This window comes from Labeo rohita, chromosome 19, assembly GCF_022985175.1.
Source record: "Labeo rohita strain BAU-BD-2019 chromosome 19, IGBB_LRoh.1.0, whole genome shotgun sequence".
In the NCBI taxonomy this organism is placed as follows: Eukaryota; Metazoa; Chordata; class Actinopteri; order Cypriniformes; family Cyprinidae; genus Labeo; species Labeo rohita.
Genome location: NC_066887.1, coordinates 30,746,456 through 30,760,295, shown reverse-complemented (window position 1 = coordinate 30,760,295; position 13,840 = coordinate 30,746,456). Strand labels below are relative to the sequence as shown.

Below are 13,840 nucleotides of genomic sequence, written 5' to 3'. Positions count from 1 at the left end.
TGGATTAGATGGTCTCCCATAATAGTTAAGATGGTGTTTCACTGGTTGGTCTAGCTGTTTTTTTTTTTTTTTTTTACTGAAAAGTGTCCAAAGTGACCAACAAAACTGACCAGCCTAACCAGTTTGCACAAATTTGCAGACCTCTGCTGATTTTTTCAAGTACATGACAACTTGGACATGACAGGAATCTTGAAATGCCTACTAAAAAAAACCTTAAGCAGCACAAGGTCTTCCAGTCTGTACAAGCTGTTAAAGCTGGAGAGTTTTTATGGTTTTAGAGGAGTTTTGGACACATTTCCGGTAGACTGACGAGCTGAATGCATGAATATCAGGCTGGGAGACTCCAGCTAAACATTGGCTGGTTTAAACTGGTCTAGATGGTCTCCCATAATGGTCAGGCTGGTGTTTCACTAGTTAGTCTAGCTGATCTCCCGCTGAAAAGTGTGCAAAACATGTCTAAGACCATCAAAAATGACAAGCCTAATCAGTTCACACAAACTGGCAGACCTCTGCTGATTTTTCAAGTACATGACAACTTGCATGTGACAGCAGTTTTGAAATCCCTACTGGAAAAAAAATGTTAGCAGTACAATACATTGAACAAGTTGTTTAAGTTGGACACTTTTTATGGTTTTATGGATTTTGGACACATTTCAGATAGACCGGCCACCTAAACGCTATATTATCAGACTGAAAGGTTCACTAAATCTTGGCTTAATTAAACCAGTCTAGATGATGGACCAGAACTGTCAAGCTGGATCTTCCACTGAAAAGTGTCCAGAACCCCTATAACCCCTATACGTTTTTACAAGTTGTATTAGTTAGACAGTTTTTATGGTTTCGGAGTGGCTTTGGACACTCTTCAATTATTGGTGGTTGGAGGTCAGCTAGACCAACCAGCTAAACAATATCTTATGGGGCTGGGGGACTAGCTAAATCTCAGCTGGCTTAAACTGGTCTAGATGGTTGACCAGATCTCTACCTTATCAGCTGAAAAGTGTCCCAAACCCTTCTTAGACCATTAAAACTGACTGGCCTAACCTGTTTGCAGAAACTCTCAGACCTCTGCTTGACTGTTACAGCAATCTTGAAACAAGAACTTTAAGCAGTGCAAGGCCTCCCGGTTTTTCCCAGTTGTTTAAATTTTTATAGTTTTATGAGTTCTGGACATATAAAACGAACACCTAAATGTTAGATTATCAGGCTGGACAACTCTCTAAACTGTCCCTGGTTTAAACCAGTCTGAATGGTCTAACAGAATGGTCAAGCTGGTGTCTTAAACTCTCTCTAAAACCATCAGAACTGACCAGTCTGTGCAAACATGTGAATTTAGGTCCTGTTTAAGCTGTTTTTCCCAATGTTTGCACAGACTTGTTCAGTTCTGATGATTTTAGAGGGGTTGAACTGTCTGATCGATCACCTAAACTGGTTAAAACCAGCCAAGCTTTAGTGAGTTTTCCAGCCTGATAATCTAACATTTAGGTGGCCAGTCTAGCTGAAATGTGTCCAAAACCCAAAAAACCATAAAATACTGACCAGTTTAACCAACTTGGCCAAACTGGGAAATGTTAGACCAGTTTAAGCTGGTTTTTAGTAGGGTTGTCATGATTGCTGTCAAGTGCTATCAAAAAAAGCTTAAACCAGGCCTAAATTCACCAAGTAGTTGAGACGTGACCGCAATCATGACAACTCTACTAAAATACAGCTTAAACCAGTCTAACATCTCCCAGTTAAGTTGGTCCGTTTTTATGATTTTGCAGATTGTTATTGTTGTTTTCCCAGTTGGTCAGGGTGGGGGACTATAGCTAAACCTTAACTTGGTTGAAACTAGTCTAGCCAGTCTCCCATTCTGACTAAATGGTGTCTGAAACCATCAAAACTGTCCAGCCTGGGAAACCAGCTCGAAAGAGCCAACACCAGCAAACTTCTTAAGGATGATTCAAGCTGAGTTTTATTCACAGGGAACACAATTCAGTGTGAAAAACTGTGACTTATTCACTACCCACTCGCAATTTCTAGTTTACCCATCCGCTGTTTGTGCTGGTATTCTGCTGCACTGTGTGTGTTTCAATTATATCATTAACTCAGGTGTAAACAGGGTCTAATACGAATGCAGACACGAATGCCACACCATGACAAAGCTCGGCGGATTGCAAGCAAGACTTGTGCTGACGCAAGAGGAATTTAAAAACCCCCGACTCCCAGAACTCTACATGTGAATGAGGCTAGATTGCACTGGTTCCCAGTGGGTCCACCAGCCTAGCTGGAGAGAAATTGCATGTGCGTGTATGTATTTATGTTAAAAAAAAAAAAGTGAGAAAGAAGGTAAGAAGGAGGGCTGTTTTTAAGAGGAACATCCCCCAGACAGAATTCTCTAAAAGTTGAAATCACTCTCTTTTTCTCTTCCCGCTTTCCTCCCGCCTTGAAGGGGGGAGACCTCAGCCTGTGCCAGCTAACAGACTAATCATGCGGCTTGCCAAGAAGGAGTGTTTCCTCATTTCTTTCCCCTCCCTAGCCATTTTCAGACAGCTAATGCAGAAAACTGAAGGCTTTCATTGTAGACTCTATTGGGGGGATTGAGAGGCCATTTAGCTGCTTAAATTCTTGGCTGGATCTTGGTGCCGTTTATTGGGGATGGTAGCGGCTGCTCTTGAGGAAACAGCCGAGTTTTTGCAGAAAACACAGGCGCACATTTGCATGCACACATAACACAACTTGAAACTGCACACAAGGCACGTCCCTGCTGGAAAAGACCAGTGTGTTTTGAATGTACGGGTTCGTTGGTCAGTAAAGCTTCATTTGTCAACAAGAAAGACTGTGCTGTTTGGCAAATCTAGGGCAGCCATTATGTCTCCTCCCACCAATGTTTTAAGATCACATTTTGAGCATTTCCTAGTCGTAGTGCAAAGGAAAACTAATTGTAGTTGACCAAATAAAACAAAAGAAACGAACAGCATCTGAATATCCAATGGCTAGTGCTTGTTTGCCAATGTCTGCTTAGTGGTTGCATCTGAATCACATTATAAAATCAATATTCATGAATCAAGATATTAAATTTTAATATCAGATCATTCCTTTGGCGATACTGGCTCATCATGTAGACCAACAACAAACTTGCACTGAAAGGAAGTTTCGGTCGGCCAGAGCTGGTCTTTTCAAACAGGACATTGAGCGAAAGCGTGAAATGAATTTCTGAATCCAAAGATTAGCTCATTCAGTGCTGATTGTAGACTGCAGCACTTCATCGCATCCATTCATGATTTTGCCTGTTTGGATCTTCAGATTCAGGTCTGCAACTACCACATTTTCAGATTAGTGCTCAACTGAACTGGATTTTAATGGTCTATTCTTAAAGGTGAAGTATGTAGTTACAAAAATTGCTCATGAGGGCCACTTTTCAGGGGAATTGACCTGCGAGTGTCTTGCTTTGTTTTGTGTGTCCAGCTTTATTTATATACATGCAATATACTTACATAAGGCATTTTTCACTTAAAATTTGCTAGTAAATGTTACAGTTACACCCTTAAAAATAAAGGTTCTTTTTGGCTCTATGAAGAACCTGAACATCCATGGAACCTTTCAAATGTAGAAAAAGTTCTTTAAAGTCGAAAAATTTCTTCAAAATGGCTCTTTTAGGAACTGTTCATTGAAAGGTTCTTTGGGAAACCAAAAATGGTTCTTCAATGGCATCAGTGCGAAGACACCCTTTTGGAAGCTTTATTTTTAAGAGTGTAATTACAAAGAACCATGCACTTTTTTATGTAACTTTGAAAATTATTTTTTATACTCTATATAGCATATCAACTGCTTGTATTGTTGCAAAATGTAAACTATATTATCACCTAACACTAATCTGCCAAATGCAATTAAGACGTGGTGACATTTTAAACATTAACATCATGATTTTCTGTAAAGCTGTAATGAAACAATGCGTTTTGTGCAAAAGCACATAAATAAATCTGAACTTGGATTTGTTTACTTCTAGTTGACTTTGCATATACATCTAAAAACGCACTTTATCTTTACAAGATTTAATTCGGTTCCTCCAGTCCTGAATATGCACACATGTGACCCTGGACCACAAAACCAGTCATAAGGGTCAGATTTTTTAAAATTGAGATCTTGAGATCATCTGAAAGTTGAATTGAGGTCATCTGAATAAATAAGCTTTCCACTGATTTATGGTTTTTAGGATAGAAAATCTGGAATCTGAGGGTGCAGAAAAATCAAAATATTGAGAAAATTGCCTTGAAAGTTGTCCAAATAAAGTTCTTAGCAATGCATATTACTAATCAAAAATTAAGTTTTGTAGGAAATTTACAACATATTTTCATGGAACATGATCCTTACTTAATATCCTAATGATTTTTGGCATAAAAAAAACATTTTGACCCACACTATGTATTTTTTGCTATTGCTACAAATATACCCGTGCTACTTGCGGCTGGTTTTGTGGTCCAGAATCTCAAATGTGATGTATTCACTCTCTCAGAGTTTGCCTATCATATCAAGCAGTTATAGGGCTCTCACCTGTAGTGTCTTAAGCCTTACGGTGTGAAAACAATGTCTGAAACTCAGCATGTGAGATAAGAAAGACCTCAGTCGACTGACACCTGGTTGAAGCTTATCACCCACGGCTTAGCGAGAGAAAATCGAGACAAAGACGGAGGCAACGAGAGGGCGAGCAGATATCACCCTGCTAACATTAAGTGAAATGTCAGAAAAGTGGGCTGCCAAGATTACCTGGCTCTTAGCCCACCCCGTCCATCATTAGGACTCATTACAGATGCTCCGAATCCTCTGAGCGCGCCACGGAAACACGAGGGCTCGCTGGCTTGCCTTTTTCTTCGCTTTGATCAATTGCAGAATAGAAATCAGGCTTTCACGGGGTCTTGCGTTCGGCTGCCTTGTTGACCCGGCTGGATTCTAATGATTTAATGATTTACTGGGCTTTCCTTAAATAAGCAATGAGCAAATGATTCATGTGGAACATTTAAGCATTCATGAACATTATTAGCCATTTGGAACGCTCAGAGATTTAATTATGTATTCTTTTAATGAAAATGTTTTGCCGTGAAAAATCCTTGTTTCTTCTCAAACGAGGATAAATGGAATATCAAAGCTGTTTTGCGCCGTTTCTGATGCATCGCTTGTGCAATCTACCCTAGAAGCGGGCAGCTCGGAGCGCTTTAAAGATGTATCAAGCGATGCATCTCTGTGTCTGAATCAATGGAGGCTTACTTAAAAGCAGCGTTTTTACTGAGCCGCTCCTTCATTCTCTCTCAGCAATTTTGTACACATGTCAGAATTTAGAATCCGCCACGCCACATATATACCGACGCTTTAATGTTCAAAAACAGAATACATGCCGTGCTTAGCCAGATGGAGCCGGCTGCGTTTTTTCATAAACATTTAGTTTTCAGGCTCTCATTACTTTTCTTTGGAAAAGTAGTCTTCGTTCAGAGTGGATTATGAAGAGCAGGCTGTCTGAAATGGGACAATGGCACATTTTTCATGAATTTCTCACGGATGTTGACACTGATGTGATGGCGGATGCAATGAACTGTTGAAAAATCATTACGGGATCCTTTTACAGCTTAGCTGTGGTTAGCCCGGCTTATCCGAGCGATTTCTGCCGCTTTCGCAATCCTGTTATCTGTCATTATACGTCATTACCTGAAACTTCTCTCTAATAAACTTGTGCTCTGCATAAAGGGCTAGACGATGGGAAGATTTCAATATGTTCCAGTCTTTTCATGATATTCAATATATATCTTTATTCAAAAGGGTGTTTTTTATCTCGATCAGAGGAGCTGTCATTTCAATCATGGAGCCAGTTGAATTCAGAATGTTAAGATATTGGAAGTCTAGTTAAAGGGATAGTTGAAAATCGTCATTGTTGTTCCAAACCTGTATGAATTTCTTTCTTCTGTTGAACACAGACAAAGATGTTTTGAAGAATGTTGGTAACCAAACAGTTGCCTATCCTTATTGATTTCAATAGTATGGTGGAAAAAAATATTAAGTCAATGGGGACCAGAAATTCATATAGGTTTGAATGAATGCTGAATAAATAATACAATTTTCATTTCATTCACACAAGAATGTTTGTCATAACATTCTATACACCAATATGACAATATAAAACGTATAGTTCCGGTCCTTGATTCTGATTGGTTGAGTCGCGTTCAAAGCTGTTGTAAATTACTCTACAAACACACACCTTTGTTTACGTCTGTGTGTTTCTGAGGAACAACATTAGCCGTTTCCCAATATACGTTTTTGTCTGTACTTGTGTTCTTGTGGACTTGTGAAACGTCATCAGTGGTCACCCAAGTACTGTTCCAATTCCAAGTACAGTTCAAAATCCCTGATGTGTTCTTGCTATAACCCTTTTATTAAGGATGCATCAAGAGGAGACTTGTGCAAACCTGAGTCATCCCAGAATGCATTTCGCACCTACCAGCGAGCGTTAATGGCGGATGAGAAAACCCACATAATTTTGCAGTATATTACTGTTGTTGTGTCATTAAATGTAGTTATTTCAGGCGAGAATGTTGTTTTAAAACTCAAATCTGCGGTTTATTTGTAAAGACGGCGCCTATTTGAAAATGTTCTTCGCCAATTTCGGAGATGTGAGTTTCAGGCGATCACCGGGTGCTTATAACTTGTTTTTAATTCACAACATCAGTCGACTGTTTGAAATAACTTCCTTATATGATCTGATGTTCTTATCACAGAATAAGGCAGACTACAAAATCTATACTCATATTCTATGTATGTCGATAAAACAATAAGCCCCATGAAGCCGTGGTTTACAGTGAATTTATAACAGCTATGAAAATGCTCCTTAGCTGCTACAAATTCATTGTAAACCATGGCTTCTTGGGGCTTATTGCTTTCATAAAACAGTTATTCCATATGCGTAATAAGGTTTTACAAAATAAAACAGAGCAAAAAAAAGTGTGTTGAGGTAATGATATTAATAAAAACTTTATTCTTTCGCCAAACAATGTAGTTCCTCAGAAACAGTTGTGGTTGCAACATAGTGGTTGCCAAGCAACACACAGACGTAAACAAAGGTGTATGTTTGTAGAGTAATTAACAACAGCTTCGAACGTGACTCAACCAATCAGAATCAAGGACCAGTACTATCCGTTTTATAATAATGTTTTTATTCATATAATTAGACTTTATTTACTCTGTAATAACCGTTTTATAAAAGCAGTAAGCCCTGTGAAGCTGTGGTTTACAGTGAATTTATAACAGCTATGACAATACCCTTAGCTGTTACAAAATCACTGTAAACTATGGCTTCTTGGGGCTTATTGCTTTAATAAACGTAACGTAATATTTTAGCTTATTTGTAGTTGTCTCCACATATTTACCTGTGACAGGAAAAAACATGTTATGGAAGAATGATATATAATCATTTATCAGAATATATATGTTATATACCGTTATAAAAGCAATATTTACCTTCCTGTATGCTCATGAAAACATTTTAATATATGAAAAAATGTCATGCAGAGACTTCTGTAAACATTTCTGAGTGATGACGCACACAAAGCATTAAATCAGAGCTTTGATTTGATTCACTGATAGCAGCAAGGCATCAAAATAAATGGAGAAAAATGTCTGTGTGCATATATGTACTGTAGTATATGAAATAGCTTACGGGTGTATGTGTCTCTATGTATGTATATGCATATGTATGTGTGATATGCCAGAATTTGATTTATCACCCAGCTCTTTTTGCACATTTTTGGAAATCTCATGTTCACGACCCGAGACCTGGCGAGGTTGCGTGTTTTTTTTCTTTTTATCCTGATGTTGTAATCCACTCAGCCATGCTTACGCCGGGGTCTTTGATATACAGTGCACACGGTGACTTTAGCAGGACAAAAGAAATCAAGATAGGCACCCTGGGATTATTGCCTGCCACAGATCGAAATTGAGAAACGTGCATGTCAGAAATACCATCCTCCTCCAGAGAAGCTTGAACGCCCCGCTCTTTAAGCCGTCAACAAGAGTGTGCTTTTGTGTGTTCTAGCACGGAAACGAGCGTCTCTGGCAATAGGGTTATTAGGATCTGCTCAAAGCCCAATTATACATCGAAATCTGTTGGATTTACCACTTTCTAACAAGCGCCTCGCATGACCCGGTGATGTACGCACTCTCAAAACTGAGTCTTTTCGTGTTTTCCAAGTAATTACGTTGGTGGAGCTGCAGTCTTTGGTCAGTTAGCCCTTTGGACACATTTCTACATCACTTTTGGCAGCACCATTAGTGGTCACCACGTCACCTGTCAGTTAGGAGGACAGCGGGAGAGGTTGGTGTAAGCTGAACGTATGCGCCTTGAGCTCTCCAATAAATCAATACGGGACGTGTGAGACAGCGGAAGGGAGGGGCCACCGCAGGCCACGGCTGAGATTTGAGCCTATCCTTTACAGTCAGAGGAAATGCGATCTGTCTGCGTTTGCTCCATCCATCATCCCTCTCCTTTCGCACTGGCAAAAACCTGTGTATTTTAGCAGAAATAAATTAGAATATAATGATCGCACTCACACGGTGCATGTGCGGATCACTTTGGGTACGCTGTTGTTGTGTGATTGATTGCTTCCATGGCGGTTGTAGTTCTACCTGGGGTGGTAGTTGTGTTATTTTATAAATAGGAACCATTTATAGACGAGTGAAAGGCAGACTGCTTTGTGGCGTCACGATGTGGAGCGCTGCCGTCAATCAAAATACAGAGTGGTCTCTGTCTACAAGCTATAGGTTAGGAAAAACATGAATAATGGCATAAATTACAACCCTGAGTGCCGTAATTATAGTTAGTGCATTCTTGCGCCTCAGGAAAGGTGCCATTTTGTTGAGTTGAAAAAAGCGGGAATTTAGCAAATCTACCAGGAAATTGATGACGCGATGTGTGGAGAACTTTCCGTATGCAAATACTGTCTGACGTTTGAATGGAGTTTTAAAAAGCTGTGTTCTGTAAGTACAAAATTACATGGGGAAATTGATTTTTGATGGTATCTTACAAGCATTTATAAATGGATACACTGTAAGCTCTGAGGTGTGTGTGTGTGTATATAAAAAGTGTATTTATATGAAGGGCAACATACAAAATACTTACAAAAGAAATCAGAATGTACAGTTGTAAGTCCAAATGTATAGATACAAATCATAGTTCATAAAAAATAATACAATATATCTGTGTATATGTGTATGTAGATAGATAGATAGATAGATAGATAAAATGTGAAAGGCAAAATAGGAAATACTTTTTAAAAAAAGTTAATATATATGTGTGTATATATAAATATATGTATACATATACATACATACACATATGTATGTGTTCATATATATATATATATATATATATATATAAATATGAGATAAAATAATAAATAAAAATAAAATAATAAAAAAAAATAGATACAATTTATTTATATGGTAATACATAATATATAATTTTAATTATATATATATATATATATATATATATATATAAAATACAGAATAATATAGAAATTAATATATAAATGAAATTTTGACTATATAGTCATAAGTTTGAACATAAATTGTGAATATTTATAATTCTGACCATTTAACTGTAAATCAGAATGTGTATTTCTAAAGTTGTAAATCTGTATATAATGTATATGTAATCAACATATTTAAATAGTGATTTATTCACAGTGTTTTTTTTTAAACTGTTGTTCTTTCCCTCATTAAAGCCATTGTATCTTTGCCTTTTTTTCTGATTTTTAAATACTTTTTACTTCAAATCAAAGTTGGTTATTCACCTTGTTGCTATTTGGTTTGATTCATAGCTTATAACTCTTCACCTTTAAGACTTTTTATAAATCCCTATGGGAAATACATAACTAAAAAACAACTTTGTGGAACCAGTGGCATTGAAAAAGTAGGCGGGCACTAATGAACTCTGTTAGCTTTTCATTTTAATAAACTCTCAGAAGCCTTTGTCTTTTTTCAGCTCTCTTACATTAATAGCGCGTGTACGTGCGCAACCAAGCACTAGATTCCAGATATGCATGTATGCAGGAAAATTGAAACGCGGACTTTAATGTCGAACGGTTTTGTAGCATGCCATTAGCAGAGTGCGGCAGAATAATAATGCGCTGTAGTTATGGCACTTGAGGAGCGTAGCAGACACGTTAAAGGTCAGGAGGGCTGAAGAGGTGCTTTGTCCGTGAGCCCATCAACATTCTTAGACAATAATGACCTTTAACAGTTTCCACAACTCTCTGAGGTTCACTCTCAATGTGGGTTGTAGGAACTCAATGGTTTTTCAATAACACTTATAAAGAGTTGTGCTTGTAAATTTGGCGGTTTAATGTTTTATTAGGCCTGGAGTGGATCGATAGCACAAGCCGAGTGCCATCATTTGGATAGCAATATGGTAAATGTGCCCAAAAAAGGTTAAGCCCTCACACTACAGCTTGGGTTGTTAAATTTGACAATGTCCTAAGTATGCAGCTCCTCTTCTTTACTTGAGAACAAGAGCGGTCAAAATGTAACATAAGCTAGTTGTTCGGTCGCGCTCAGAATCACGGTTGAAGAGGCGGTGCATCTCTCCTCAGCCCACCTTTGTCTTTTGTCTCAGTCTCAGAGCTAGATGTCGACCGTAGGGTTCACGGATGCTGTCTGCCAGACCGATGAATAATGGATCCTGAGCTTTGGCATCTGGCGGAGATAGCGCCAGGAGAGTGAGGTTAAGAGAGATTGGGGATGTTAGCAGGTTGTGTAGTCGTGTGTATGTGTGTGTCTCGGTCCCACATTCAAGCCCGTTTTCAGTAGTGAAGAGACTTTAATGACAGTGGACTGAGAGGCACAGCGAAATGGAATAGGGTATCCTAAGAAAGAGCTCTTTTAGCACCTCTAGATCTCCTGGGACTGGGATAAAACAAACTGGCGGAGGAGCAAACGAACAGGAAAAAAGTGTGTGGGAGAGGGAGCGATTGTACGCTCGTTATACTCCAGGAATATTAAGTCGTATCCAAATTGTGTGGGAAGAAATTTAATGTACTTGTACATGTTCGCACATATATTTTCATCAGTAGCGTACTCTTGCATGAAACGTTTCTCTGTAGCTTTTGAGCCGTTGCGCGAAACGAGTGCAAGCTGAGACAGTAGTAAAATATATATAAATTTTTTTTTTTTTTTTTTTTTGGAAAAAAGCCTCTTGACTTGTTTCTAGTAGCCTGAATCCATAATGACTCAAATTGTCATGGTAACAGGGGAGATTTGCAGGAGGTGGAATTGATGATTGCCTGGGCGAGAGTGAGATGTAAGTTTAGAGGATTGTGCATGCTATTTGCCCTTTGAATTAAACAACCTAGAAAGCTTCGGCCTATTTCAGCATGCTCTTTGCTAAGGCTAGGGTTAATGTTACTCCAACTCTCATATGTGACCCTGGACCACAAAACCAGTCTTAAGGGTCAGTTTTTTGAGATTTATACCTCTGAATAAGCTAAATAAATACGCTTTCCATTGATGTATGGATTGTTAGGATAGGACAATATTTGGCCGAGATGGATTCTGAGGGTGCAAAATGTTGAGAAAATCGCCTTTAAAGTTGTCCAAATTAAGTTCTTAGCAATGCATGTTACTAATCAAAGTTTAGGTATATTTATGATACAATATATTTTCATGGAACATGATCATTATTTAATAAAAATCTATAATTTTGACCTATACAATGTATTGATGTTTTGTGCTGCAGGGTCACATATTTATATTTAGACCAACAGCGCCCTTGCAAATTTTATACAACAATAGAAAAGAAAGTTCAGCTAACAAACAAAGTTTGAAGCACGTTGCTAACAACACACAATAGTGGTGTTTCTGAAGTTTTGAGCAAATCCGTTGAGTAAATAATTCAATGACTCACTCGTTTAGACAGCAGGGTTCGTACAAGGTGATTAAAGTGCTTGAAGTAATTGAATTTGACTTTGAAATTTAAGGCCTGGAAAACCCTTGAAAATTTTTCTGAAGAGGTACTTATAAAGTGCTTGAACTATTGAAATAATGCATCTATGAAATAAGTGTTTAATTTTGTCAATACGCACACATCTTCACACAGTTAAAGAAAAATACAATACCTTTTTTGCTTATTTAGTATTAGTAGTGACAGTGTTTTGTAAACATGGAAGACACAAAAAGAGGAACAGATGAACTAAATCAGTTGAGTCATGGAATCGCTCCGAGTAATTCAAACTTGTGACTTCATTCATTTCAAGCTATGTACTAGCAAAAACCAGGTCAAATTAAAGGAGCCATTCATTTTTGAATTTCGACATCACTTGTAACGATTATAAAAAGCACATATTAGTGAGTGAAACTAAGCTTTTTGAAACTCCACATCAGTTAAGCCATTGCATCGCAAAATGATTCACTTTCAAAGCGAATCATTTGTTTCAGATCAGCACTTCAAATCACATATAGCGAATCATTTGATTTAGATCGGAATGGGTCTGTGAATCGTTTCACGAGTTGAATGATTCAAATGAAATGATTGGTGATACACAAAGTTCCGATGTAAGTCAAATGATTCGCAATCCGTGCTCCGAGTCCTGAGCTGAAATGATGGTTCGTGAATCATTTTTCAGATCGGGATTTAAGAGTGTAGATCGCGAATAATTTGATTTAGATCGGAGCTTCACAGTGGGTTCGCAAATCTTTTGCTTTAGGAGCACGGATCACAAATTGTTTGATTCAGATCTGAACTTCGGTGCGGGTTGTGAATCATTTGTTCCAGATCAGGATCAGTGTTTTCCCGTATCTTTTTTTCTTATTTTTTTCCTAAACAGTAGAAAACCTCAAACCATTAAGGCAGTACAGTTATAAAAACAAAATGGAAAAAGAAAGTATACACAAATCCCTTTGGAAAATTAACTGTGGTTTTACTATATAAGTGTAGTATGTTTTGTAATACTTTAGTAGTAATACTTCACATGTGCTTCACTTTATTTTTGCCATTTTGTGTTAGTATATTTTTATTTATCTTCTTTTTTTTAAGAATTTGAAATAGAAGACATTGTTTGATGAGTGAGATCTCTGATTGAAGTCCTTGAACATCAAAAAAACATTGCTTGAAAGGTTCTTGAAAGTCCTTGAAAGTTCATTTTACAGTATCTGTATGAACCTTGAGACAGTCACTTGTTTGTTTTGTGAATGAATCAGTGTTTCGACAGATTTGCTTGAGTGAATGATTCACTGAATCACTCTTAAAGATTCTTAAAACTCTTTAACACTTAAATCAATGTTTTATATAGAAAGACTCTGAGTGGATGAAAAATAATGGAAATGTTCAAAGTAAAGGTCCTTGCACACTCTGAAAGTCAGACATTTTTGTATGCATTCTTTCGTTTTTGTCAAAGTTCGTCACGCACAGAACATCACAGTGGCTCAGAATTGTCAAAACACCTCTCAAAATACTTGCTATGGATGTAAAAAATGAAAATTGAACCCAATCCAAAAAATTTTTATGACGAACGTATGCAAGGGCCTTAAGTGTGAACCTACATAAAAAAATCAATTAACACATTGCAACCTGATTAGTAAATAAATATCAAAACACAGTTTCCTTTTATGATTCAAACAAGAAACTCCTGAGTTTCGAGTCTCTTTGAGTGATTCATTAAAAGAAACAACTCAAACTCTTGCACAGTTAGAGGTGTATGGGCATATGATTTCTCAAATTGTGCGTCTTGAGAAAAGTGTGCTATTGTATTTTGAAGCAGTGTAAGAGACCACTTAGCGATATCTTGGCACCTGCAACACCTTTGCATTGTAGAAACCAGTTTTGCAC

General features: G+C 37.7%; 1 protein-coding gene across 3 annotated transcripts in view; it reads left to right on the top strand.

Moving 5' to 3' along the window:
- The window catches only part of pvrl2l (PVR cell adhesion molecule related 2 like), a 236,949-nt gene that overhangs the window by 122,198 nt on the left and 100,911 nt on the right, over nt 1-13,840 (top strand). The gene's annotated exons all lie outside the window — the stretch shown is intronic.